Source organism: Schistocerca nitens, chromosome 5, assembly GCF_023898315.1.
Source record: "Schistocerca nitens isolate TAMUIC-IGC-003100 chromosome 5, iqSchNite1.1, whole genome shotgun sequence".
Taxonomy (NCBI): domain Eukaryota; kingdom Metazoa; phylum Arthropoda; class Insecta; order Orthoptera; family Acrididae; genus Schistocerca; species Schistocerca nitens.
In genome coordinates this window covers 320845030-320870647 of record NC_064618.1, presented here as the reverse complement: position 1 = coordinate 320870647, position 25618 = coordinate 320845030, and the positions used below count along the sequence as shown (strand labels likewise).

The window sequence follows — 25618 nt, the reverse complement described above, 5'->3', positions numbered from 1 at the left end:
TCTTTGGGCCAGTTTAGTGACATCTCTGAACAGTCAAAGGGACTGTGTCTGTGATGCAATATCTAGAGTCAACGTCTATCTTCAGGAGTTCTGGGAACTGGGGTTATACAAAACTTTTTTTGATGTGTGTATATTTTTCAGAGAAATTCATGACCACAAGTTGACATGACCTATATGATTTGAGACACCCAAGACTGATCGTTGGAGACTAGACACCATAATCTGCACATTATGTACTAAAAAGGAAACCTCATCAACTTGACTTCATCCACAGTCCACTCACATTAATGTGCCCACTGTCTTGTGTTCGACGGCAGTGTGCAGTAATCTGCCTCAGAGTAGGTGGCGGCAGTAGCAGTGTAAGCTATGTAAAGTGTGTTGGGGGGGGGGGGGGGGGGAATTTCAGTGTAGATTTTATAAAAGATTCTGACAGGAAAAATGATCTAGAAACCTTATTTAGATCCTACAATTTGCTCTCAGTAGCTAACTTTCCAACATGGTATATAAAGACAGCAGGTCCCTAATTGATATTTTTTTCTTTGATGAGGCACAAAGCAAGAAAATAACTCTTTACCCAGTAACAAATGCTCTCTCTGATCATGATGCACAGTTAGGATAAATGACTTAGTGCGTTACAGTGTGGATACACCACAGTGGAAGTCAGTCAGAATCATTAATGACCACAGAGCAAATATTTTTAAGAGTAGTTAACAAGAAAGAACGTGGGATGAAATTTATAAAGAATCAATTGCCAATATAAAAGTTAATCTACTCCATGATAAATTCATATCAGTATTTGAAAATAGCTTTCCTCATAAGCTATTAAGAATGGACATTAAACAGCCATCTAAAAAACCATGGATCACTAGGGAGATTAAAGCATCTTTTGAAAGGAAAAGGGAAATGTATCCTTTGGAAAGAACAAGTAGAGATCCTGCAGTAGTTGTGCACTACAAAAATTACTAAGTAAGGTTATTAAAAAATCAAGAAACATGCACATAATATCAGAAATCAGTACATCAAGTATATATACTTGAATATTTCTGGTAACTAAACTGCAGATTTTTCAGTGCTCATTTAACTTTAGGACTTGTACTACTATTGAAATAAGCCCTTCAATTGATCCCAAGTGAAAATTTGAGCCATAATTCTGGTAGTACTCAATTATGAAAGTAGTCTACATCTTTTAAAACTTCACATGTACCAGATGTTTGTCATTTGTTCTGCTCCATTGTCCAAGCACAAAACATTATACAATGGAATGAATAAAGAGTTTGTGAAATAACTGCTTTGAATTGGAAACATGATTCGTTCACTGCGTCAAAGTGCACTGTTTCTAACCCTGTAGCAAGTGCTATAGATCTCCTTGCTTTGAAAAATGTTATGTTGTGATTCACAAATGCAGTCTAAATGAATGAAATAAATTAGTGTTATTTAAGAAGAAGTGTAGAACCATTTAATTATTAACATCACTGTTATGTATCATTTTATTTGAATTTTAAAGCTAGCACTGTTAAAGTGAAGTACATTTGTAAGAGATGCTCTATTCTTCAACATGGTTGGCATGATTAAATTGCAGATCAAAACTCATTAACTGCATTTAATATCAATTCTTCACTTGCTTAAGGTTTAATTGATTTTCATTTTGAGACATCTATACAGCTGCAGAATATCATTACAAGAATGTTGTTAAAATAATAATGGGTGAGGCTGACGAAGTACACACTCATATTACTTGCTATTGTTCACATAAAATAACTTGTTCTTGAATAAGATTTCAAAACACGTTGGGCAGATGTGTCCACCACCTGCCTCATCTTCCCTCACCAACATTCATCGAATAGGAGAACTCTGCTTGTCGCTCCTCTGTTCAGTGCTTTGCCCTCCAGCATAGGCAGCAACATTGAGGCAGAGTCACTGACAAATAACTGGTGCACATGAAAGTTTAAAAGCTGTACTCTCAGGAGGGCATAACTGCATACTATCAAAACTGTATTCCAAACATTCCCACAATATTGATTGCTGGGGCTAATATCTTGCAAGTGTGCTTTCTTCTCCTTAAAATATGGGGTCAAGTTGTTTCCTTCTAAGTTGAGAGGTCTATAAAAAAATTAATATTTGTTATCACATGCCACAAGGGCCATGCCAAGCTATTGAATGTCATCAAAATGCTCTTTCCTTCAATTCTGCTCTAAAAAGTAAGTTTGAAGGTCCATAATTAAATAAGTATCTATTGCCACCACATGCCACTAGGAGCATCTATATTTAAAGATTCTCAACTGTTGTGGCCCTGTTGTTACAGTAGATGTTATTTGTTCTGCAAGAAAGCACCAAATAAGAATATCAATGTAATAATGCTGTTAAAGTAATAATAGGTGAGGCTGGCATGTTATGTACTCATATTACTTATTATTGATTTATGTAGAATAACATGTTCTCGAACAAGAGTTCAAAACATGTTGGGCAGTATAATAAGTAGGATTCAACTGCCTATATTAACTAATCAGCTCAATAACATGTGTTCATTATTTCACATGCAGCTGAATGGTATGTGAATGATTTTATTAGAACCTTTATTTGACCAAGATTGCAATGCAGAAAACTGTAATCACTAGTTTCAAGTGCTTAAATGGTCATCTTCATATCCGGATTTTTTTTTAAAAGAACACAAGTCAGAAATATTTCAGAATACAATAGCATTAACAGAATAATTATATAAAACCTGTTAGGAGTACATACCAGGATACAGACATGCAATGTCTAAATCACTCTGTCATTGCAGTGTTAACAGCCTTAAGGAAATGTCAACTGTAGAGCAACACAGAACAAAATAACACATGATCTAAAGCCAACGGCATGAAGCAAAGTACAATAAAATTCCTGTGAAAATGCACCTTACAGTTGTATTTAGATAAGTAAAACATATTGTATAAACATTGTTGCAGTAGTTTGGATATGACATAAGTCATCCTGTCGAGTCACAGTGTCAGTTAAAGTTATTACACAAATTTTAATAATTTTATAGTTCTAACTATTGGTTATACTATATTTTTTAAATTACTGTTTCGGTATCCCCCCATCGTATTACTGTATTACATTATATTCCACTCCATTACACTGTACTGCCACCTGATGGCATCTTCACTGACCTGTGAGAGGCCATCTGTTCGCTATCTTGATCTAGTTAACTTTGACTGACACTATGACCGGACAGGATGACTTGTCATACTCAGATTACAACAGTATCTGTATAAAATATTTTATGTACTTATATTGTAAATATGGCTGTAAGGTATATTTTCACTGGAATTTTATTGCACATTGCTGAGACCTATCCCCCCATCTTAGCTGACAAAGGCAACTGTGTAACAAGCATTTCAAAATTAAAGTGTTAAGTCTCCTACCAAAAGTATTAAGGAGAGGGTAGCAATGACTTCTGAAAGCATGGCTGAAAGGATGACTTGTCATACTCAAATTACAACAATATCTGTATAAAATATTTTATGTACTTATATTGTAAATATGGCTGTAAGGTATATTTACACTGGAATTTATTGCACGTAGCTGAGACCTATCCCCCCATCTTAGCTGACAAAGGGAACTGTGTAACAAGCATTTCAAAATTAAAGTGTTAAGTCTCCTACCAAAAGTATTAAGGAGAGGGTAGCAATGACTTCTGAAAGCAGGGCTTTGCTTTCGTGTATAGTTTTAGCCAGCTGTCCACAGAACAGGCAGTGTGGAATTAAGGTGTTTTACCAAATGACTGGAAGATTTTAATACATACAAACCATATATTTATGTGTCAGTATAGTCAGACATTTGAGGAATCGTCACAGCAGTTTCACTTGCAGCAATAGACATTGTTCAGTTTGTGAGAGATGTATGTTGTCACAGTAGTTTCACTTGCAGGAATAGACATTGTTCAGTTTGTGAGAGATGTTTGTTGATAATCAGTAAGGGTGCTAATGGCCTTGCTGTTCAGCACCCTACAACCATCTTCATTTCAGATCCCTTTGAGACTGGAAATTTTGCCCCAGGAACATTTATTCAAGTATGAAAGGTACAGCTGTGGCAGGGGAAGCATTTTTTCTGGAAAACTGCTAGAATACTGAAAAAGGTTTTATCAGCTGAATTAGTATTCTGCATGATTTACTACTCTTTCCATGTATCTCTATATCATGAGATGCAAGGTAGTCATGTCAAACCTGTGAAGTGAAGTGCTGCCAACATGTTTTTAGCAAAGAAGTTATTTTGCTGTGGAGATCATAGTGTAAGTGAATTTCTGGATGTCTGATGACAGATTGGATTTATGCAGATGCACTCCATACCATCCAAGGGCCATTCACATCTGACCAAGTAATGTTATTTCAGTAATGCATATTTTGTTTGATGCTAGTGTAAACAAACCTTCCAGGTGAAGTATCATTCAATTTGACAAAAAACCTGAGAAAACTAGCAGTTTGTAATACATTTTTACTTGTAATTTTATGTAATACCTACAAAACAGTCCTATTGCTAAATTTTTCTCAACAAAAATTTCTAATATTGGAGCCAAAGAGTTGTCAGGTGGGACATCTCTGGTGTTTCTAAACATACAATCAATTTTGTTTTTGCCTTCTGACGATGGGGAAGATTGTGTTCTGTGATGTGAAGTTGGGGGCAGTCCCAACTAGGGTGTTTCACCATTATGTGTCAACTACACACATCAAAAAAAGATTTGCGTCACCCTGGTTCCCAGAACTACTGAAGATAGACGATGACTGTGGATATTGTATCACAGACACAGTCCCTCTGACTGTTCAGAGATGTCACTAAACCCACCCAAAGATGTAAATTACCACGCATAAGTAGCGCCTATTAGATGGAGAGGGGTCTGACAGCCGATCAGTTCATCATTCCACCAGGAAGACGGTACGTGGCTCGTGTTGTCTGTAGTTCAAGCATGCCAAGACAGTCAATAATGCACTTCGATCACATCTGTATTGTTACTTTGTATGAGGAAAGGCTCTCAACAAGGGAAGTGTCCAAGTATCTCGGAGTGAACCAAAGGGATGTTGTTCGAGCATGGAGGGGATACAGAGAGACAGGAATTGTCAATGACATGCCTCGCTCAGGCTGCCCAAGGGCTACTATTGCAGTGGATGACTGCTAACTACAGATTATGGCTCAGAGGAACCCTGACAGCTATGCAACCATGTTGAATGATGCTTTTTGTGCAGCCACAGGACGTCATGTTATGACTCAAACTGTGCGCAATAGGCTGCATGATGCGCAACTTCAATCCTGACGTCCATGGCAAGGTCCATCTTTGTAACCACAACACCATGCAGCGCAGTACAGATGGGCCCATCAACATGCCAAATGGACTGCTCAGGATTCACATCACATTCTCTTCACCAATGAGTGTTGCATATGCCTTCAACCAGACAATCGTGAGGGATGTGTTTGGAGGCAACGCAGTCAGACTGAACGCCTTAGACACACTGTCCAGTGAGTGCAGGAAGGTGGAGGTTCCCTGCCTGTTTTGGGCTGGCATTATGTGGGGTTGACATATGCAGCTGGTGATCATGGAAGATGCCGTAACGGCTGTATGATATGCGAATGCCACCCTCCAACCAATAGTGCAACCTGTAATGGTACTTGAATTATGTAACCATTACGGCAGCTCACCTGAACCTCTCGATACCAGTAATATTCTACTGTGTTTCTGCAAAGTAGTTGACATATTTCTGAGACAACATTCAGATTTGATTTCATTTTTGATACATCGATATGTTTATATTGCAATGATATTATTCTTATTTGTATTCTTTCTTTTGTCACTATAATCTTTGACGCACTTGTAACTCTGATTTTTGGGTGTGTAAGTGATAGTTAGTTAGTTGTTAAGTTGTTAGAGAGTCGGACCTTGAGAAAGTCAAGTGTTGGACGTCATGTTGGAAAGACGCATAACATAGTCAGCTTATAAAATGTGAACTTTAACAGTGACTGTGAGGAAGATGTTTTCAAGTATGTTTTGTATTGTGAAGTGATATTTTGTGTTTATGTGTTATTGCAATTAAAAGGAAGTGTAACTTAAATTCGGAGTGCTGATTGCTTTTTTTACTTCACCATTGTCCAGTAAAAGTGTAAGCTTCAAGAATGGTTTGTGATGCGCATCTACAAAACTTTTGAATATAGCAGAATAAAACCTAGGCCTCTTTGCATCCGAGCTTGGAATCATAACCACCTAGATTTTCAACGATTGAGCTATGATTTTACGACGAGACCGGTGTGGGAAACACAAAAAGATGAGTGCCTAGTTTTTTTCATTATTACATGCAATGACTATTAACTGTGATCTAATGACACCTGCCACATAATATGACCGTTTTTGCTCGAAAATGCAGTATTTAGCAGCGTGAGCAACACCACAATCGTTATTAAACTTTGACCTTTGTTGTGGTAGGGTTGTTATAAACCGTATTGGCAGCATATTGGTGAGGTATTCATCTTCATGGATGACAATTCGTGCCCCTATCGTGCACATCTTGTGAATGACTTCCTTCAGGATAATGACATCACTCAATTTGAGTGACCAGCATGTTCTCCAAACGTGAACCATATCAAACATGCCTGGGACAGATTGAAAAGGGCTGTTTATGGACGACGTGACCCACCAACTACTCTGAGGGTTCTATGCCCAATTGCCGGCAGAATGATTGATGTTTATGTTGATCTCTATTCCAATTTTCTGTACAGGTTCCAGAACTCTTGGAACTGAGGTGATGCAAAACTTTTTTTGATGTGTGTAGATAAATAATTTTCATTCTCTCTGTAAACAAATTGCTATTGACTTAGTAATTTCATGTACCCATTCATCAGAGTGGGCTACAAGCTTTTGTGTTATTTACTGATTTGACGATCATACATATTAGTGTTTCAAGCAAAGTATTGCTGTCAAGTAAATTCTGCACTGTATTTCTAGCCTCCTGCACACTAGTCTGATGGGGCTGTGTATACAACACATCATGGCTCAAGTCTAACTTTGAGTCAGCAGCTGCTGGGAACACTAATTATTTTTCATATCTTGTTACAAGTTAGTAAATATACAGGGTGTCCCACTCAGACCTCCCTGATTTCAGAGACCCAGGAAAAAAAAAAAAAAAGAAAAGAAAGAAAGAAAACACAGTAGATATGACAATGAAAAATGCACCACATTGTAGAGCATCTCAAAGAATTTATTTATCATCAATACAGCTCTACATGTCAATCATTTGTAGCATGAAGAATATCAAGTCGATATTCAATTTCCTGCCAAGTTCTTTGTAACATTTTCTCTCTTATTGTTGCAATCACATTAGTGATACAATGTCGCAACGTTGGAATATCGTCCAATTTGGCTGCATATACGCGGTCCTTCACAAATCCCCACAAGAGGAAATCAAGCGGCATAATGTTGGGTTCACGTGGTGCCAAGCAATGGGTCCTCCACATCTGATCCAACGACTGGAAAATTTCCTACCCAGATACTTGTGAACAGCCGTTGACCAATGAGGTGGAGCTCCATCTTGTTGAAAAATGATGTTGGGTTGCAAGACTTGTATCTGAGGGTACACAAACTGCTCCAACATGTCCAGAAACACTGACCCATTCAATGTTTCTTCTGCAAAAGAAGAACAGTCCAACAATCCTGTCATGCATTAGCCCGCACCAGTTGTTTAGTTTAGGGGTATCACGAACATGTTCAATGATAACCTGCGGATTTTGTGAACCCCAAATCCAAAAATTATACCTATTAAGGCCTTCCTGATAGATGAAAGGTTGCCTCATCTGAGAATAAACATCTTTCCAGGAAGCTGGCATCCATATCATTACGCTGCAGCATATCCACAGCAAATTATCAGCGTGGTTTGTGTTCGGCGTCAGATGTTGCAGAATTTGCTCTTTGTAAGCACACATACGAAGACACTGGTGAACTACATGATGCAATGTTGATTGAGTTACACCATGTTGCCTATGTGCTTGACAAATTGACTTACATGGGCTTCTGAGAAACGTTTGTCTGATGTCCTCCACTGTCTCTTCTGAAACTTCGTAATGTGCATCGCCAGAATGTTTCAGAACACTTCCTGTTGCCAGAAACTTCCTATACCACTCCTTAACTGTTTTCACATCAAGTGGATCATACTCATACACATGATGACAATTTCTTTGCTCAGTAATTAGCGATTTTGTTTCTGCAAACCACTCTACTGCTTGCACGCACTGCTGTCGAGTCGTCATTTTCACTTCATGCGACCAGGCTGCAGTCTGGCAACGATACTTGGCACTTCTGATGTGGGAATATAAATTCTTTGATATGCTCTACAGTGTGGTGCATTTTTCTTTTTCATATGTACTGTGGTTTTTCTCTCCTGGGTCCTTGAAACCAGGGAGTTTTGAGTGGGACACCACCCTGTACATCAGCTGAATATCACACAAGACTAATTGTAGATTGCTATATTAGTTTGACAAATAGCATTATAGTTTGAACAATGCTTTATTTTTAATCCTTCCCCTCTTTTCCCTGTTCCTTCTTTTATCATTTTCAATTCCTCATTACTCCCAGCTTTCATGTGAGGGCATGTCTTTCGGGTGTTTGAATGGGGACTTGCTCCAGGTTCAAGCACAGCCTTACCTGTACTTCCCTTCTCTATTTCCTGCTCCTGCTTCTTCCCTTCCTTTTCCATTTGCAGCACATATGAAATAGCATGTATAGTGTTCTGTCTACCTCCCTACATGTTCTGTCTATGCTAACAAGGAGAGGTCCACAGCAGTAGGATTACTTTTTGAAACTGTCTATATGGTGATGTAGGTTAAGGTCCTAAAAAAATGGAATTTCAAATGATGTTCCACAGTTATAAAAAAGGAGAATTATTCAAATTGGATTTGAATCATAATGGTTAAGTACATACCTTATACATAGGAGGTTGTGGGTTCAAATCTTATCAGGTGCTTTAAATTTTTAAAATTATTTTTCAGTCTTTATCAAAATGGTTTTGATCAATATTTTTATTCAGTTAATTGGCTTAAATGTATATTTTTATTTCTGTTCCTTTGTCACATCATTTTATTGATCATATTAACTTTGCTATTACTCTGCTTTTTTCTTCCTGTAATTCTTTTTCCAATTTGAATCTTTGTGGGTGTGATTTTAATTATTTTCATGTATTGATATTGGTTTAATTTCTTCCATTTCATCATCCTATATTTTCATCCATGTTACTGCATTCATTATTTCTATTCGTCATTTTGCTTAAATTTTGTTTTACTTGTAATCCCTCCTTTCTTTTAAAACTTCACAAGTGTTATTTTATCCACAGTGCAATAAAATTTGTTTTAAATGTTTAGATGGAGGTTGCCATCCAATAAAATGTACATCTTGTAATGAAAACTACATTTTTGATACAATTGCACAGTCAATATAAACAGATTATTTCATCTTTTGTTTTTAATTGATAAATCAGCATTTTCAAAAGTTTAAGTATTATAACAGATAAATAAAAATAATTGAATTCACATGCACTAAGATTCCATGTGGACAAAGAGCTCTGGAAGGAAAAAATGAGAGCAATTGAAGTCAATGCAGTGTTTAAGATAATGTGATAAAGGAATATAAATAAACAATTACATTTTAACCAATTAACTGAATAAAAATCATAAATTATTTGATAAGGATTTTAAAAACTAAGAAAGAATTTGAAGCATTCAATGATTCCAACCCACAGTCTCTTGCATAGGAGGCTTGTATATAAGTATGCTACAAACCCAATTTACAATGTGCTTGCTGGGCAAAGCTACAAAATTCTGAATTTTTTTATTGATTATTCACAAATGAGGGCTCACCAAGATGGGCTCACCAAGATGGTCTACAGGATGTGATACCTGTGGTGTCATATCTGTGCTGCTACCTGTGCCTCCCACCCCTGGCATGTGTGTGGCCCCTTTCCCACTCCACCACCCATGGATGACAACAACAACAACAACAACGACAACAACAAAACATTGGCGCCCATCCTCAGCCACTAACTTCTATATTATCTACTGTTACAGGTGCTGCCCCCCTTCCTGCGGACCTTGCTGCTCCCCATCCTGTGGACCGTGTTGTGGACCATCCTGTGGGCCCTGCTGCAAACCAAGATGTGGGCCCTGCTGTGGTCCATGCAACCCATGCTGTATGTCATACTGCCGCCCCGCGTGCTCCCCCTGCTGTCATCCGTGCTGCCCACCAAAACCCTGCTAGCTAGGTTTGTTTCTACATTGTCTGTTTTAAAGGATATTATTTATTAGATTACTATTTTACAAATGTCTTATGTCTTCTGCTTGGGAGTTGAGCTTTAGGGTGGGGTGATGAGTTCCTCTTGTTGCAAAGGAGGCTCAAAGGATTCTCTCAGACTTGGACCCATGTGCTGGCCCAATTTTGTCTCTCTCCTGTAATTGACTTTAACTCTCAACATTGTCAGTGTTCCTAATATCTCTTCCTCATTTTCCCCTTTGTGCATTTAGATGGGTATTGTAGGACCATTGTTTTATGCACATCTCTCGCCAGCTGAGATCAGTAATGGGAAAGGGCAGGAGTTGAGCCTCCAATCATAGTGTTCCCTGAGGAGCTCCTGACCTCTACCTGATTTTGAACCTCTTTATACATTTTGTGGAATTTCTTTTAATTCTTAAGATTATCATTATTATGAACATCTGTGCCGTTCTATTTTCCAACATTGGAAAATCATGGATGGTATAATGACTATATTGTGGAAAGGGTAGATTGCTACTCACCATACAGTGGAGATGTTGAGTCTCAGACAGGCACAACAAAGTGACAACTGAACACAGAAAGCCTTCTTCTGAACTAGACAATGTACACATACACTTTCACGTAAATGACTGTTGTCTCTAGCTGCCCAGGCCAGACTGCAAGCAGCTGCGCATGTTGGGAGAAGCAGTCTGAATGGTGTGGGTAAGGTGGAGCCAATGATAGGGATGGGGGCAGAGAGCAGAATATGGGTGGGGACAGTAATGTGCTGTTTGTGGAAGCATGCAGTGCTGAGGTGGAGAGAGGGTAGAGTAGCTAGGTGCAGTTGGGTTGGGAAGTTAGATGGAGGGCGGGAGAGTGAAGAAAGAGCGAAGTAAATAGACTGTGGATGCGCTTGTGGAAAAGAAGGATGTGGAGTGGCAACAGGGAGGGGGACAGGTGGGTGAAGGACTATGCTAATGAAGGTTGAGGCCAGGAGGTTTACGGAAATGTTAGGATATATTGCAGGGAGAGTTTCCACTTGCGCAGTTCATGAAAGCTGGTATTGGTAGGAAGGATCCAGATGGCACAGGCCGTGAAGCAGTCATTTGCTGAGCACAATACCCAACACAACATTCTTCATTTCACAGCCTATGCCATCTGGCTCCTTCCTACTGGAACCAGCTTTTCTGAATTGCACAGGAGTGAACTCTCCCAGAGTAATATATCCTACAATAAAAGTTAAAATAAAACAATTTATCTCTATCTCTTCTCCCACGACACATAAGAGAACCCTGCATTTTGTTGTAAAAGAACATTTTTTACTTAAGTTTTTCACACAGAAACACAAACCACTAGTATAAATGCACCAAAGATTGTAGAAATGTAAAGATATGGTACTTTGCCTCGGATATCATTTATAGCTGGTTTACATTGTGGGCCAGATATACATATAGCAATTATAAAATGATTTCTTCCTTTACACCTTGTTAAAAGCATTGCATTGCAAAATATATGCCAGTAACATAAAATAATATAAATGAATATGTACATTTGCAGACTTACATGAACATTCCGTTTCTCCACAGTGCTCTTGGATTTTTAAAAAAAAAAATTTAAGTTGATTTATAACTAAGGAAGCATAAGGTAGAAAGAGTCATACTGTGTCATCTTGTATACCTGCAAATCTCTTAAAGAAGTTCATTGGCAGTGTCTCAGCTTTTTCATTTAATGTGTTCTGTCCATGTTTTCTGTTGAGAACGAAAATTTCCAACTCTCCCACAAACATTGAGTTTGTGGTCTTTGTTCATCTCATGGAGTATTAGTGTCCTCTGTGGTATTAAAGAAATGTCCTGTGTCCTGAATGTGTGTAGCTGTGGTGGAGTTATTGGTTGTGTTGTATCTAAACATTAATATGTCTTTTGAATCTAGTTCAAAAGCTTTGTTGGGTCCAACCTATATATTGTACAGAGCATTGATTGCATTTTATCTTGTGTACATCTGAGTTGGAGATTTTACCTCTATTGGATTTTGTATTGTGCGGCAGTCTATTAACCAATTTTTTGTTTGTGGAAAAAGCAACTCGTATATTGTACGGTCTTAATACATTAGCAATTCTTTTGTGAAACAGTACCAAAGTAGGGAAGGCATACTGTCATCATGTCTGTCTGTTTGTTGTTCTTATTTATGTTTCTGTCTATTCTTTCTTAACTTTCTTAGATATTTTCTCTATGAGCGTAGATCAAAAACCATTTGCGGCAATTTCATTTTGGAGCACTTTCTTGTTTAATGGCATTTTGTGTGCTCTTGTGCAACATGGATCCATAGGCTGCTACTAGTGTTTGTGTGTGTGTGTGTGTGTGTGTGTGTGTGTGTTTGTGTGTGTATTTCAGAAGAAGGCCTTCTGGCCAAGAGCTTATGTGTTTAGTACTCTTTTTGTTGTGCCTGTCTGTGGCTCAACATCTCTGCTATATGGTGAGTAGCAATATGTCCTTTCATAATTTTTTCTACTATTTTCCATTTGAGATGTGAAAGCAGACAGGTTCCAGTGTTATTTAGTAATGCTATTCCCCATGTACTAATTTTACAAATGAAGTACTGATGATTTTTTTGATTTTTCTAAGTTCCTCTTGTTGGCTTTTATTTTTTAATGGTTGAGACCCTATTCCCAGGCACATAGACATGAAACCAAATAATAAGGATTATTCAAAAGTTAATGCTAGAAGTGGAAAATTCCTTCTTTGTGATGTTCATTTAGGTCCTCACCCATACTGATCTATTCTTGTTAATCAAATGCAACCAAGTCTCAGTTTTTGAGCTGTGTGATATTTCGGTAAGGTGACTTCTTGCCATCTTCAGGTGTTCCTGGAGTCTGATTGATCTCTTATGGATGTCGACTCTATATAGTCTTCACCCCCTTCCTGCAGCCTCTGTCTTGGCGCCTCCATGCGGTCTAATCTTGTTCTTGCAATTCCTACAGGAGTGATAGGAAGGGGGCTGCAGTACATTTCAAGGTTTGTCATTTAAAGCTGTTTCTTGAAACTTTGTAAGTAGGTTTTCTTGGATAGTTTACATCTGTCTTGAAACATCTGCCAGTTTAGTTTCTTCTGCATCACTGTGATCTCAGGTATTGAGACAAATTAGAATGAGCAGGATAGCAGCATACTAAAGGTACCACCTATTAACCAACATTAATCTGTGCTATGTCCATAGTCCACAAACCATTGTGAAGTGCTTTGCAGAGGGTACTTCCAAATGTACTTGTTATTATAGCTTGTACTGTACAACAGACATATGGAGCATGTGATTGTTAAAACAACTCTGTTCCTGCTGTAATTGGTCTGATCTTCTTGGCTATTCAGCCAGATGGCATTGTACAAAAGGTGTGATATTTCGGTAAGGTGACTTCTTGCCATCTTCAGGTGTTCCTGGAGTCTGATTGATCTCTTATGGATGTCGACTCTATATAGTCTTCACCCCCTTCCTGCAGCCTCTGTCTTGGCGCCTCCATGCGGTCTAATCTTGTTCTTGCAATTCCTACAGGAGTGATAGGAAGGGGGCTGCAGTACATTTCAAGGTTTGTCATTTAAAGCTGTTTCTTGAAACTTTGTAAGTAGGTTTTCTTGGATAGTTTACATCTGTCTTGAAACATCTGCCAGTTTAGTTTCTTCTGCATCACTGTGACTCTCCCATGGATCAAACAAACTTGTGACCACTCTTGCTGCCCTTCTAATATACATTCAATATTCCCACTTAGTACTATATGGTATAGGACCCACATACTTGAGCAATATTCTAGGATAAGTTGCACAAGTGTTTTACAAGCAGTCACATTTGTTGACTGATTGCAGTTCCCTATTATTAGACCAATGAACCAAGGTTTGGCACTTAACTTTACCTATTGCTGAGCCTTTGTGATCATTCCATTTCATATGCCTTCAAACATTCAAGTATTTGTGTGAATTGACTGGCTCCATTTGTGACTCATTGATACTGTAGCCATAAGATGATACGTTTTTCATTTTGTGAAGTGCACGATTTTACATTTCTGAATATTTAAAGCAGGTTGCCAATTTTGCTCAACTTTGATAGCTCTGTCAAATCCAACAATATTTGTGCCCTTTTTCTATCAGTACTTCATTATAAATCATAATGTAATATAAATCATTTATGAAACAGCAAAAAGTCTAAGATTACTATTAGTAGTGTCTGCAAGATCATTAATATACTACATGAGGCGCTAAAGTCCCCACACGTTTCCCCTGGGGCACACGGAAGTTACTTCTGTATTTGTCTATGACTCCATCCAAGGTAACATACTGTGCCCTGCCAAGAAATTCTGTCCCGTCACCAAATTTTTCTTGATACTGCAACAGACAATACTTTCAATAATACACGTTGGTCTGGTACTGAGCCAGAAGTGCTTCAGAAATCAAGAAATACTGCAGCTTTATGACTGCCTTTGTCCATGGCTTCTAGAATGTCATGTGATAATGAGTTGCATTTCACATGATAGATATTTTCAGAATCAGTGCTGGTTGGTGTGCAGGAGATCATTCTGTTTGAAATACACTTGGCCCAGAATATGTTACAAGACTCTACGACAAAGTGATATCAAGCATATTGGACAGTAATGTTGTGGAGCACTTCTGCTACCATTCTTGTAGATGGATATGACCTTTCTTCCCACTACTGGGCACAGTTTTTGTTTAATGTTCAGTATAGAATCTGATATGGATTCCATCAGGGCCTGGAGCTTTGTTCAATTTTAGCAATTTCAGCTGTTCTCAATGCTACTGATGCTAATATCCATATCATTCATCTTTGCAGTGGTGCAAGAATTAAACTGGGGCAGTGCTTCTGAATTTTCCTTTGTACGGATTATTTGAAAACTTAGTTCAGCATTTCTGCTTATGTTTTGCTAACCTCTGTATCACTTTCTGTCTTGTCCATGAAAGTCTGTACACCAAGGTTGACACCACTAACGGCCTTTACACACGTCCAGAATTTCTTTGGGTTTTGTGGGAGCTCTTTTGATATCATTGCAGACGAGCAGTCATTGAGTCTTCATGAATTGCCCTCTTGACAGCCAAAATATCCCTTTGACAGCCAAACTCACTTTATGACCCCATGCTTTGTTTTACAATGGCTATGCAGTAGTCTCTGTTTCTTTAGAAGTTTCTTAACCATGACTGTATATGATATAGGATACTTCCTATCATCAGCTGTTTTACTATGCATGTATCTGTGAAGTGCATGGTCAGCTACTCCTTTGAACTTTGAGCCACAGTTCTTCGACATGCTCCTCTCCAGAGCTAAATGTTTCAAGTTCCTTATTGAGATATGATGCTATCTAGTTTGCTTAGCATATCAATCCTTTTATTTGTTTTAGTTGTCCTTTGCACTCTGGTAATCATTGTTGCTACAACTGCCCTACAGTCATTGATACCTGTATCAGTATGGACGTCCTCAAAGAGGTCATATCTATATGTTGCCATTATATCCATTAAATTTCCATCATGAGTTCACTTCTGAATTATACATTCTAGTTAGTTTTTAGAGAACATACCTTCACCGAGGAGTCAAGCAGTATATTGCTCCCTCCTACATATATCTCGCGAAGAGACCATGATGATAAAATCAGAGAGATTAGAGCCCACACAGAGGCATACCGACAATCTTTCTTTCCACAAACAATACGAGACTGGAATAGAAGGGAGAACTGATAGAGGTACTCAAAGTACCCTCCGCCACACACCGTCAGATGTCTTGCGGAGTATGGATGTAGATGTAGATGTAGAGATGTTATTTTGCAATGTTTGGCGGGACATCCTGTGATGCCCATCACAAAGAAAGTTACCACTGTGCCCCATCATGGGCAATATGGGTGCAGCCACCTACCTGAAAGCTACTTTCCTTAAGAAGAAGTTAGCACCATATGTGGAAAGGTGTGTCCACCACATCTGCAATTCATCAAACTTCGTGAAACATATCAGAAACTTACATATCTCAGATGCAGACACCATGGTCAGTTTTGGCTTGATGTCCCTGTTTACAAGGGTACTACTCCAGGTCACACTCGATTTGATTGGTGAGAGGTTTGGCGGAGCTTTGCTGGATCTCTTCAAGCATATTTTAATATTGAATTCCTTTTCAGAGACCAGTTCTGTGAGCAGAATGAAGGAGTGGTGATTCGTAGTCCCTTGTCTCCAATAATGGCCAGTCTGTTAATGGAGAAGTTTGAGGATGAGGCCCTTACAACCAATGTGTACATCTTTCGATGTGTGTTTGACATGTTCATCACCTGGTCCCACAGCCAGGAAAAACTGGACTCATGACATCCCAACATAAAGTCCATCATGAAGAAAGATGTTTATGTTCCTGGATGTCTTGGTGAAGAGGAAGGCAGATGGCACCTTCGGCCACAATCTGTATTGAAAACAAACACACACTGACTTATATCTACAGGCCAACAGCTACTATCATGCAGCACAGAAGACCAGGGCATGACAACAGAATCAGTGTGTTCACTGACCAGAGACATTGACAAAGTGTTATATCTTCCAGACAACCTGAACACCAGAAGAGAAACAAGAAGAGACTAGTATGGTAGCTTTTCTAGTGTATGCAGGGACTATCTCTGCCAAGATCAGCAGAACCCTGAAGAACAGTGAAATAAAAAAATGTGCTCTACCTGCCCAGTGAAATCAGGGTTCATCTTGGAACGGTCAGGATATGAGGTTAAGAAAACTCAGTATTTACCACATATCTTGTGAATACGGTCTGTCTTAAATCAGTCAAACTACCAGAACAGTCAAGACATAAGCTGTAAGGAATATCAAAGACATACATCGTGATTGTAATTAAAATCAACCTTTCAAAACGCTGTAGAAATAACACCACTGGTCAAAATGACATCAAATTGCAACGAAATATTAAAGGAGCAGGGGGCAAATGTATCCCAAAAGAAAAAAAAATAGTGTGAAAATTGATCAATAGATGGCACTGTATGTGTAAGAATACATAAATGAAAACACCTGTCATGTGCACGACCCATTGAAGTTCGTATAAACATGCTGGGTACATGACTTTTCCTCCTTTCGCATCTGCGACATTCGCCAAGACTATCTCAATGCAGCATCACGCTCTGCTTGTAAAGCTGTATTACAAGAATGAATACTGTGCACATGTTACTCTGCAGAAGTTCTGCACAGTGAAGGGTTTGAAAAAGGCATTGGTCCAATGACTGCCGTGGGTCTGGAGAAAATTATTCGGAAATTTGAAAAGACGGTTCTTCTGCTGTGCAGCCTGGTAAAGGGAGGAAACAAATTGATTCGACATCAGTGGAGGCAGTGGCCACAGCAGTGCAGGAGGGGATGAGTGGTGGTGTGCAAATGTGTAATGCACAGAGAATTGCCCGAACATTGGACATACCCATGAGCACAGTGCGTAAAATCCTACAAAACATCCTTCTTTGCTATTCATTCAAAATTACCCATGTGCACAAGTTGCTTCCTGTTGACCTGCCAGCAAGAGAGACCTTTGCTTTAGAATTTCTTGCTCACATGGGACTGGACAACGATTGGCCGTAGAAGATTTTGTGGGCAGATGACACCCACTTCCATCTGACAGGATATGTCAATACACATAATTGTCAAATATGGGCAACGGAAAATCTACACGCAAATCCTAGAAAGGTCACTATGTGGTGCGGGTTTATCGCATCATTTATCATAGGGCCATATTTTTTCGAAGAGACAGGTGCTTCTGGTCCTGTTACCTTGCATTGTCACTGGAAGCGCGGTGTGTCTTTTGCTCAACCATATTATTCCAGCTCTCCAACAGTGTGGATGTGTAAATGGGATCATTTTTTGCAAGATGGCACACCTCTGCACATAGAAAATCCAGTTAAGCAGCTGCTGAAGCGCCATTTCGGAAACGCTAGAATTATCAGCCACTATTTCCCTACAGCCTGGCCGTCCCGATCACCTGATCCTAATCCATGATGCCTGGCTGTGGGGCTATATGAAAGATGTTTTGTTGAGTGTTCCAACTGCGAAACTTAGCTGCATTGAAGGCACGCATTGGACAACACATTCTGAATGTGGTCCTGGAAACACTTCAATCAGTTGTGGAACATGCTGTTTCTCGATTTCAACTTGTTGCAGAAAACAATGGACAGCATATTGAACATGTTTTGTGCCAGTCACATGGAAATTAATAATCCATTTCGATTTTGATTGATACTTTTTATGAGGTTTTTTGCCTCAGGATAGTTAAAACCCAATGTGATTGATGCTTTTTTGCAGTTTTTGGCCTCAGGACAATTAAAAACCAATTTTTCCCATCCGATATGATATGACCTTGCTGTGGTGAGTGGGCTTGCGTGACCAACATTATCACACCTGTACACCCATGCACACTGAGTAGTACAGTTTGTTTATCGTCAAACATACACCTTAGGCATTGCTGTATGATTCAATTGTTATTTGTAGTTGACCACTATGATGCTTACAGTGCCATCTATTGCTACTATTTGTAACTATTTATTTTTCTTCTGCCATACGTTTTCCCCCCTTCTCCAATAATATTCCATTGCAATTTGACGTAATTCTGACACAGCAAATGTGGACAAGATATGAACAAACATCAACAACCTGAGACCTCAGAGATCGCACTTGATAGATGGCCACAGCGAGGGCAGACAAGATATGGACCAACATCAGCAACCCGAGACCTCAGAGATCACTCCTCATGGGAGCAGATCTAATATGGAACAGCAAGAGGTTGCCGCAGTGGACATGTATGTAATAGGGAATTCGAGCAGCAGTGCGAGATTGCAGGGATCACATCTCACAGGTGTGGACTGAATATGGAACACCATGATGAGGTGACTGCCATAGGAGACTGCCACACTGGGCTTGGACACAATGGGAAACGCCTCCAGCAATGCGGAAGCATACCATGCAGGGTAGACTGAAGATGGAACACCCAGTCCGGAATGGATGGCAGACAGAACTCAAGTTACCACTCAGGCACAAATGTGGGACCTGGTCAGCTAGGCAGCCAGTCTTGGGGGACACCTGATGAAGACATCAAGTTATGCTGTCGAAACATGATGTTGGGAAGACGCTGACCACTGGTATAACACAGGACTTCAATGAAATGATACTGAATCGTTGGGAAAGCCTATAAGACTACAAAAAAGATTACTCGGTGCCCCTATTCCTCCATTCTTGAAATCAATAGTGTTACCTATTGTTGTCCAATTCTCACTTGTTATGATCCACTTTATCAAATAGTAAGTCTCCATACTGGTACTAGTAACAGGGAATGTCCAGCTGTTGCCATCTTCACTGGCACAAAGTACTAATTTTATCACTGTTTTTAAGTATCTAATTTTCCTTTTTTTTTTTTAAAATCGTATGTTATGGAGATGACAATTACTATAAATCGTAATCAACATCATTTATCAAACAGTGAATCAATGGTTCCCTCTTGAAGTATATGAAATTTTATACTGAAAAGGGAAAGGTTTTTTTAAAATATAATTTATTAGAAGATTCTAACAATGCTGCTGTAATGGTCAAAGTTTGTTAAGCATATATACACTGATGGGGAATAAATCACAATACCACAAAATACTTAATGAAGAGTAATGAAATTTTGGGAATACATTTGTCAAGGTAGCATAATTGCTCAATTTGAGACAAATTGATGGTCGAGCAAGCCTGTTGCCTAACACCCCCTGGAACACTGTTCATGAATGATAACAGGTTGAATCACCAGACTGACATACAAGTTTGCAGTCAGGATGCTTGTGGTAACCACGAGAGGGCTCCTGCTGTCATAGGAACTCACACCCTAGACCACAACTCCAGGTGTATGTCTGGTGTGTCTAACACACAGAGAGGTTGGTTGCAGGCCCCCATATGGCCTCCCCCAACCAACACACAATCATCACTTGCACCAAGGCAGATCTAATATGGAACAGCAAGAGGTTGCCGCAGTGGACATGTATGTAATAGGGAATTCGAGCAGCAGTGCGAGATTGCAGGGATCACATCTCACAGGTGTGGACTGAATATGGAACACCATGATGAGGTGACTGCCATAGGAGACTGCCACACTGGGCTTGGACACAATGGGAAACGCCTCCAGCAATGCGGAAGCATACCATGCAGGGTAGACTGAAGATGGAACACCCAGTCCGGAATGGATGGCAGACAGAACTCAAGTTACCACTCAGGCACAAATGTGGGACCTGGTCAGCTAGGCAGCCAGTCTTGGGGGACACCTGATGAAGACATCAAGTTATGCTGTCGAAACATGATGTTGGGAAGACGCTGACCACTGGTATAACACAGGACTTCAATGAAATGATACTGAATCGTTGGGAAAGCCTATAAGACTACATCAAAAGATTACTCGGTGCCCCTATTCCTCCATTCTTGAAATCAATAGTGTTACCTATTGTTGTCCAATTCTCACTTGTTATGATCCACTTTATCAAATAGTAAGTCTCCATACTGGTACTAGTAACAGGGAATGTCCAGCTGTTGCCATCTTCACTGGCACAAAGTACTAATTTTATCACTGTTTTTAAGTATCTAATTTTCCTTTTTTTTTTTAAATCATATGTTATGGAGATGACAATTACTATAAATCGTAATCAACATCATTTATCAAACAGTGAATCAATGGTTCCCTCTTGAAGTATATGAAATTTTATACTGAAAAGGGAAAGGTTTTTTTAAAATATAATTTATTAGAAGATTCTAACAATGCTGCTGTAATGGTCAAAGTTTGATAAGCATATATACACTGATGGGGAATAAATCACAATACCACAAAATACTTAATGAAGAGTAATGAAATTTTGGGAATACATTTGTCAAGGTAGCATAATTGCTCAATTTGAGACAAATTGATGGTCGAGCAGGCCTGTTGCCTAACACCCCCTGGAACACTGTTCATGAATGATAACAGGTTGAATCACCAGACTGACATACAAGTTTGCAGTCAGGATGCTTGTGGTAACCACGAGAGGGCTCCTGCTGTCATAGGAACTCACACCCTAGACCACAACTCCAGGTGTATGTCTGGTGTGTCTAACACACAGAGAGGTTGGTTGCAGGCCCCCATATGGCCTCCCCCAACCAACACACAATCATCACTTGCACCAAGGCAGATCTAATATGGAACAGCAAGAGGTTGCCGCAGTGGACATGTATGTAATAGGGAATTCGAGCAGCAGTGCGAGATTGCAGGGATCACATCTCACAGGTGTGGACTGAATATGGAACACCATGATGAGGTGACTGCCATAGGAGACTGCCACACTGGGCTTGGACACAATGGGAAACGCCTCCAGCAATGCGGAAGCATACCATGCAGGGTAGACTGAAGATGGAACACCCAGTCTGGAATGGATGGCAGACAGAACTCAAGGTACCACTCAGGCACAAATGTGGGACCTGGTCAGCTAGGCAGCCAGTCTTGGGGGACACCTGATGAAGACATCAAGTTATGCTGTCGAAACATGATGTTGGGAAGACGCTGACCACTGGTATAACACAGGACTTCAATGAAATGATACTGAATCGTTGGGAAAGCCTATAAGACTACATCAAAAGATTACTCATTGCCCCTATTCCTCCATTCTTGAAATCAATAGTGTTACCTATTGTTGTCCAATTCTCACTTGTTATGATCCACTTTATCAAATAGTAAGTCTCCATACTGGTACTAGTAACAGGGAATGTCCAGCTGTTGCCATCTTCACTGGCACAAAGTACTAATTTTATCACTGTTTTTAAGTATCTAATTTTCCTTTTTTTTTTAAATCGTATGTTATGGAGATGACAATTACTATAAATCGTAATCAACATCATTTATCAAACAGTGAATCAATGGTTCCCTCTTGAAGTATATGAAATTTTATACTGAAAAGGGAAAGGTTTTTTTAAAATATAATTTATTAGAAGATTCTAACAATGCTGCTGTAATGGTCAAAGTTTGATAAGCATATATACACTGATGGGGAATAAATCACAATACCACAAAATACTTAATGAAGAGTAATGAAATTTTGGGAATACATTTGTCAAGGTAGCATAATTGCTCAATTTGAGACAAATTGATGGTCGAGCAGGCCTGTTGCCTAACACCCCCTGGAACACTGTTCATGAATGATAACAGGTTGAATCACCAGACTGACATACAAGTTTGCAGTCAGGATGCTTGTGGTAACCATGAGAGGGCTCCTGCTGTCATAGGAACTCACACCCTAGACCACAACTCCAGGTGTATGTCTGGTGTGTCTAACACACAGAGAGGTTGGTTGCAGGCCCCCATATGGCCTCCCCCAACCAACACACAATCATCACTTGCACCAAGGCAGAACCAGCTTTCATCAGAAATCACAACAGACATCCACCTTGCCCTCCAATGGGCTCTCTTGACACCAATGAAGTCACAAATGCCAGTGGTTTGGGGCCAGCGGGACACACGCTACAGAGCATCTGGCTCAAAGCTATCCTCGAAGTAACCGTTTTGTAACAGTTTGTTGGGGCACTGTAGTGCCAACGTAACAGTTTGTTGGGGCACTGTAGTGCCAACTGCTCCTCAGGTTGTTGCTGCAGATGCAGTACAATGCACCACTGAACCTGATAGTCTTCCCTCCTGAACAGCCTCATGGCCATCCAGAGCCCAGTCTCTTGCGATTGTATATTTTCATGATCAGTACTGCCAGCAATCATGTACAGTGGCTACAGTCTTTCTGCAATATTGCAGAAGGAAAAGCCACCTTCTTGTAGCCCTATAATGGGACCTCATTCATACTCATTGAGGTGCTGATACTGGCATGTCTGTTGCCTTAAAGGCATTCTTGGCTAACTTCAATTCACCACAACCAGTCTCAGAGATAACTGCCGTTCATGACCATTACAGCACATATTTAAAGCAAACCTGATTTGCATCCTAGTAGTGGCATGACTCTTATGTGATTGGTGCAAAATCTGAATAGACATAATGTTTGAGATGTAGAAACATGCCTACCAATCTTTGTTCATGTAACACAAGTCCTTCTTGGTGTTGCAATTTTTTTTCTGTCAGTGTATATTACCAAAACTAACTAACTCCATCAGAACAGGCCTCAGAAGGTCCAATGGTACTGATCAACTGCCGTATCATCTTTCACCTATAGTCACGGGATGCAGATATGAAGGGGCATGTGGTCAGCACACTGCTCTCCTGGTTGTAGTCACTTTCATGACCACAGCTGCTACTTGTCAATCGAGTAGCTACTCAATTGGCCTCAGGAAGGCTGTGTGCACCCTGCTTGCCAACTGCACTAGGCAGACCCAGACGGTCACTCATTCAAGTGCTAGCCAGCTCAACAATGCACAACATCAATGATTTGATGGGAACTGGTATTACCACTGCAACAAGGCCATTGACTATATTACTAAAAATCAGTCTTAGTGAAGGAGATAAATGTACGACAAATTTCTCTATATTTGGTATCATATATCTCATAATACTAAACCATCACATTCAACTAATACAATGTTTGTTTTCTTTGTTGATAGATTGCAGATTTCTGCTAAACATGATGGGAATGAAACGAAAAACTTTTTGCTGTAGCACCAAGAGATGGAAATAATACTAGAACTTACAGTTAAAGCTAAAATTCATGATGCTAGCTATTTGTTACAGTCTATCATGTGTGAATGAAATTTATCAGTGGTTCCTTCTCCCATAGTTTTTAATGCATTTATTATTAACAAGCTCTTCTGTGATACAAGTACCCAGAGGAACATGTCAAATGAGTGAACTAGCTTTGCAACAGGCATTAGCCCCGTTTTGAGAACTACGACTTAAGAGCCTATGCCACTGAGATTATTAGCATCTGTATAATTATTAACTACCTACTGAAAATTAGATGTCATAGCTTATGTAGTTTAAATATTGAATCCTGGAAAAGAACTTCTATTCTAATTAACTTACCTTTTCTAAAATAGTTAAGCATTCTCAAAGACACTACAGTGGAATAGTTATTCCTTTTTAATAGTTTGTCATATCAAAAACTAGTTTACTATACATTTAAATAGTGTGTCTCTCCGAAATGTCTTCATGCGCATTTTCTCTGGTGTTTCGACAGATGTTTGCAACTTTGTTTTTTCAATCCTTAGCTGGAGTCAGCCCAAACAAATACTGATCATCATGCCTTTCATGTGTCGTCCAATGTGGACAGAAATCATCAGTTTGTTCCCCATTAGGAACAATCTTATTTTCGAAGCAGAATTCGATAGAGCAGTTCCAAATTAGTCTACTGCGATATACTTGTTATCAATCTCTATTAACAGGGACACTAAAACATGGAAGAATAACCATTACTCCAGCAGCAACTGAGTATGCAGCATGGCAGCAGCACTGCAACTGCATGGTGGTAGCAGTCAACAAGGGTCAGAGTGGTTTTGTTGCTCTGGAGTACTGGTTATGCTTAATGGTTTACTGTCCCTCTTAACACATACTGATAAACGAGTATCACACTAGGCTAATTTGGGACCACTCTATCAAATGGACACATAAAACTTCATTTTAAAAATAATTTTGTTTGTAACAGGAAACAAACTTGACACTTCTGACAACACTGGGAGTTGCATGAAAGATGTGATTAGCAGTAGTTATTTTGGATGCCCCTAGCTACAAATAACAAAAACAAAATTGCATATAACTGCTGAAACACCACAGAAAAAGTGCCTGACGACTCATCAGAGAGATACCCTGTATAGTATTGTTTCACATGTTCTCTCGGTATCCTGAAAAATGTATGATATCATTAATTACATCTTGCAAGAAATCTCTGGCCATAATCTGAAAACTGGCATATGTGTGAATACACAGTATACTGGCACACTACTGACTGTTGGAAATTCCTCAGAATAGCATTTTTCATCTTTTTCAGGTAAATTTGGTGGCACCACAATGAATGTTGTCTACGGAGCAGGTAGTGGCTGTAGTATCTCGCAGAAGCACATACCAAAAAGCAAGATGCACCTGTAAATCAAAATAAACTGCTTACCCATTAATATCTGTTTCATTTTCCAATTTTAAAACCACCTGCAAATACCTTGTCTTAGTTGAAGAAATATCATTGTCAATAATAATTTAGTATTTTTCATATTCACTGTATGGGTGATCTGAGAAAACAATCTGAAAATGTAGTAGGAAAAGGCAACAAAAATTTTACTAATTCTCACAGAGTTACATTGTTAACATGAAAATCTGCAATTGTTTGCATATGTTATCACTGTACTGGGGTTGTCAGTAAGACACACACATGGGCAAAGTCTCTGCAGG

At 39.3% G+C, this 25618-nt stretch overlaps 1 long non-coding RNA gene across 1 annotated transcript in view; it reads left to right on the top strand.

Moving 5' to 3' along the window:
- The window catches only part of LOC126260947 (uncharacterized), a 44626-nt gene extending 19279 nt beyond the window's left edge, over window positions 1-25347 (top strand). The window contains exons 2-3 of the long non-coding RNA XR_007546672.1: window positions 10075-10268; window positions 25224-25347. This is a non-coding gene — a long non-coding RNA (uncharacterized LOC126260947). The remainder of the gene's footprint in view (window positions 1-10074; window positions 10269-25223) is intronic.
- Window positions 25348-25618: the final 271 nt, after the last annotated feature.